Genomic DNA, 5,000 nt, shown 5'->3' with positions numbered 1-5,000 from the left:
TGGATGGAGGATGGATGGATGGATGGATGGATGGATGGATGGATGGATAGATAGATATAGATAGATAGATAGATAGATAACTTTTTATTGTAGCCACACAGGGCTAAACACAGAATAAAAATGGATGAAATACAATGTAGAATTTTTTTTCTTTTCGAGGTGGGATGGGTGGGGCAAAAAAAAAAAAAAAAAAAAAAAAACGTTTGATCAATAGAGATCTGTGGGTTGTGTGGTGTATAAAAAAACACTATATATATATATATAAGGTTCACAGTTTAGGTGTAGCCTTGGAAAGAAAAACCTACAAAAAAGACCAAGGTCACCTCAGACAGTTCGAAAAAGAACACATGAGTAAGTCGCCTTACTTCTCGTTGTCTCTTTTGGTTACAGATTTATGCTTAAAATAGTGTCGTCTTTCATACTGACCATTTTTGCCACTTTTACCCACTTTTTATTAAAACATTCGTTCGACAAAGCCTTCCTCTCTATTCTCATCCTCCTTTTCAAGTGGTACTTGAAAAAGTTGACGAGAGACTGACCAGAGAGGAAGATGTTTGTTTGCAGTCCTTTCAAACGCGTCCACCACACACATTCTTTCGCCATAGCCATCAGCGTAACGAAAACCGTTTTCCCTTCCCGTTTAAAGGAAGGTGGTGGAACAATATTCACGATAGACTCGGCCGATAGGCGAGCCTGACCTACACGTGACAACAGCTGTTCGACGAAGGACCACAGCTCTGAAATATCTGGACACTGCACGAGTGCGTGCAGAACGGTTTCGTCGCTCTGACCGCATCTCGGGCAGGTCGGTCCGGTGATGGTTTTCGAACCGTGTCTGTAGCTCTTCTCTCGAACAGGTAGTGCGTCTCGATAGCACTGCCAAGCCAGGGATTTCTGGAAGTTATCCATAGGCCCCGGCCCGAACGTCGTCCTGAACAGGCGGGTTAGGAATTCCTCGTCGACGCCCAGGTTTGCCCCGAGTGTGTCGTCGGACCTCCCCTCCACTAGTCCTCTATAGAACGCTTTAGTCGTTTGGAAGTTGCACAAGTTTGACCCCGGTCGGCAGAGCTGCTGTAGAGCTTGGCGACACTCTCGGTGCCAATCGCCCAGTTTCGGTCTCTTTTTGATCCACGTTTGCAGTTCGGTCAGTGAGACGAGCTGCGGGAAGTCGCGTCTCACAAACGGCGCCCACACCTGTTCACCGTCGTCGATGAATTTCCAGAGATGTCGCAGTCTCAGCGCATGCCTGCGCATCATCAACCACGGCATGCCCAGTCCTCCATTCAACGGATGTTGACAGCAAATGGACTTCCTCACCATCGGAACGCCACCCTTCCACAGGAAGCGGAAGAGTATGCGTTCCAGTTTGGTGATGGTGGCGTCGGGACAAGGTACGACGGTCAGGCGGTAATCGATGACGGATGCGATGTACGCGTTCGCCACCTCCGCCCGGCCTTTTAGAGACAGCTTTCTCTCGGCCCATTTTTGGCTGAGAGCGACCACTCTACTCGTGATCTCGTCCCAGTTCTTATCCATTTGGAGGTCCGGACTGAACCAGACCCCGAGCAATTTAACCGGTCCGTCCGTCCAGCGTCCCACTACTGAGCCGCAGTCGGACGGCATGGGCTTGCTTCTCCAGGTGCCGAGTAGCAAACCCACTGACTTTTCCGGGTTAATCTTTGCTCCCGTCACCGTTTCATATTTTCTTAGTGTCTCGCCGACCAGCTCGATGTGCTGGTAGCTCGACACTATGACGGTGACATCGTCCGCATATGCCGACACGCTCGTCCCGCAACCTAGTTCCCGTGGGATGCCCCTCAGTGTCGCCAGCTTCCGCAGTAGCGGCTCGAGAGTCAATACATACAGAAGCGCCGACAGGGGACACCCCTGACGGACCGAACGCGTGATGTCAAACTGTTTCGACAGGTGACCGTTCACCCGAATCACCGATCGGATGCCGCTATACAAGGCAGCGATCCAACCGCGGAACACGGGACCGAAGCCAGCCGCCCTTAGGACGGCCGCCAAGTACCGATGGTCGGCCCTATCGAAGGCTTTAGACTGATCCAAATTTATCAGCGCCCCACCCATGCCAGGATCCTTAACTACCCTGTCAACAATGTAGCGCATCAGATGGAGGTTGTCATGTATGGTTCTGCCCGGCACGGCGCATGTTTGCGCCCTGTCGACCAGTTTACCAATGACAAGCGCCAACCTCTCGGCTATTACTTTGGCCAAAATTTTCAAATCTGCGTTGAGCAGAGTGATGGGCCTGAAATTATCTATAAAATTCCCCTTGTTTGAGTCTTTCTTCAGCAACGTCACTGCACCTCGGCTCACGAAACCGGGGATTCTCCCGTTTGTTGCCAGTTGCAGTAGACTGATGCCAGAGTTCGCCAAACAAGTCTGGCATTCGACAATACAGCTCGTAGGGTAAACCATCCAATCCAGGCGACTTATCCCTCGCGCAGCCCGCCATCGCATCCCACACGTCAGCGGCTGTGATGGGACTTTCACAACACCGCCTCTCTTGCCGAGAGCCGCGGCAGGTCGGTCAGGTAGGCACTGAAATCCATCCCTCGTTCCGACCCACCACTCGCACCAAACAGTCGAGCAAAGTGCTGTTGAAAGGCCTCACACATCCTTTCGGGTTCGAGTAAACTGCATCCCTGTTGATCTATTAGAGACCGAATGGTTGATCTGTTGCCACGCTGCGCCTCCGCTACCGGGCCTCTCGCGCAGCTTCAATCCCTTCGTTCCTTAAGGCACGCATTTTAGCTCTGACGACGCAACCTTCGTGCTTGGCGTTGAGGTGTTGGTCGAGGGCCATCTCGCAGCTAGCACGTTGGTTGCGCTGCCAGTGGTAAGTGCCTCTTCTAGTTTCTTAACTAAGTCTCCCTCTACTCTATTTCGTTCTATCGCTAATTCCTTGCTAAACCTAATTGATTCCGATTTTATTGCCATTTTCAGGGCGTACCACCAGCGGTTGTTAACGACCGCTCCCGTCAGCGCCCTCTGAATTAACTCGCTAATCCGGTTCCTGTAAACCTGTCGCGCTAACAGCGACGGTGTTCAGTTTCCAGTAACCGGGACCCTGCCTATGTGTTTTATCTAAGTCGAGCGTACACGTAACAAATTGTGATCTGTGTAGCTGACTATTTTAAATTGTGGACATCCTACACTATCCCTATCCGCTGTCCTGCATAGAATTCTATCTAGATAAGATCTCGACGATCCGACGCGGTTTGTCCAAGTCCACGTTGGCACGTTCGGATGGTCGAGTCGGAACCTGTCAGACAAATGGAAACGTCGTCTGAGTAGGTCTTTGAGGCTCTTACACCCCCTTCTATTCCTATCCCTTCCCACATAATCTAGATGCGTGTCCAAGGTAGCGTTCCAATCCCCTACTAACAGTAAAGGTCTAGACGTACCCAGGAAAACCTCTAGACGTTGAAGAAATCCGCCCGACCCGTTAAGGACGGTGCATAAACTGCCATCAGACGGAATGCACACCCATTTCTGCCATCCACGTCCAAGACAACCAGCCTACCCTCCGGGTCTAGGAATATTGCTCTTACTTTTACCTTTAGACTCTTTCGAAAAAGCACCGCAGTACCTCCACCACCCATGTTCGGCAGACAGGGAGAAAAATAAATGTCAAATTGATTGCCAAACATGGACTCGAGGGCCGCGGCTTACTGAGTCTGGTTTCGCTGATAGCTACTATATCCACGTCCAGTGACTTGATGTCGTTTAGAAGGTAACCTTGCTTCCAAGCCGACGCCAAGCCACGCGCATTCACACAACCTAATTAAGCATACTTGACATTTACGAAAATTGTGTTTTACACACTATATTAGAAGAGACAAGAGGCAAGAAGTGAGGTCACTTACTCATTTTAAAAGTTTCATTTTTTTCTTCTTCTTCTTTTGTATCGTTTTTGATGAGGTGTTTGTATAGTTTTTTCGACAGGTATCGTTGATACCCGCCTACCGCATTCGGAAATAATGTTTTCAGTATGTGGTGTTGTGCTTGTGTTATGTGTAAAATTCTGATGTGTTTCGGTGGTGTGGTGTGCGGATGATTCTTTGTCTTAAAATCATCTTCACAGACGACCATGTTAGATTTGATGTAGTCCATTAATTCTTTATTGTCTGTGTCTATTGCAGTTAGTTGTGTGTGTGGTTTTACGGGTTCATTACTTTTTGATTGTCTAGGGGAATGTTGTCCTGAGTGAGATATCTCCTGCTTTAATTCCTTGTTTGGTGGATTTTTTGGATCTTTTTCTTTTACCCCCTGTGGCTATTTGCCATTCCGTCGAACTTTCGTCGTCCGAGGTATCAGTATGGGGTAGAGGAAAAAGAACAGGATCACTATGTATGCTTGTATAAATTGTTGATGTTTTGGGTGTTTTGTTTGTGTTGCTGTGGTGTTAGGGGTAGCATTTGTCTTCTCGTCAGTGTTTTCTGTCTTTTAATTGTCGTCCTGGGTGTGGTGTGGGTCGATTTTTTGAAGATTCAACAAGTTTAATTGGTTGTGACGTCAACGGTGATTGTGGGTACTGTTTTTCTTGGTGATGTTGTTGGGGTGGGTTTGTTGTTTTCTTGGCGTTGTTCCATAATTGAGTGTGTTGGTGTTGGTGTTGGCAACAAAGGGATTTTTTTGTTTTCTGAATTGTTCTTTCTTGTTTTTTCTGTACCAGATCGCATTTGGCAATCAAATGTTCGGGGCTGCCACATTTGTAGCATCTAGGCTTTTTGCCTTCTGCCATAACATATAGGCATGCCCATTCTCCAAGTATATCTTGTCGGGTAGGCTCTCGATAGAGGCCCCCTCAATCTGGATGGTCACAACTACTGTTTTTCCACCCCAATTGTCGTTTAGGTACACGGCTGTTTCTAGAATATTGATCTTTTTCAAGTGGTAACAGATTGCCCCCGTTATCCATTTGTTCGGCATATCGGGGGGTACATTTCTGATAGTAATTCTACTCACCCTCT

The 5,000-nt window shown here is 48.2% G+C and overlaps 1 protein-coding gene across 1 annotated transcript in view; it reads left to right on the top strand.

Moving 5' to 3' along the window:
* LOC115214146 overlaps nucleotides 1-5,000 on the top strand; it is a 396,588-nt gene that overhangs the window by 328,076 nt on the left and 63,512 nt on the right. The window lies entirely within an intron of this gene.

This window comes from Octopus sinensis, linkage group LG7 (assembly GCF_006345805.1).
Source record: "Octopus sinensis linkage group LG7, ASM634580v1, whole genome shotgun sequence".
In the NCBI taxonomy this organism is placed as follows: domain Eukaryota; kingdom Metazoa; phylum Mollusca; class Cephalopoda; order Octopoda; family Octopodidae; genus Octopus; species Octopus sinensis.
The sequence above is the reverse complement of the archived record's forward strand: the minus strand, read 5'-3'. Positions and strand labels throughout refer to the sequence as shown.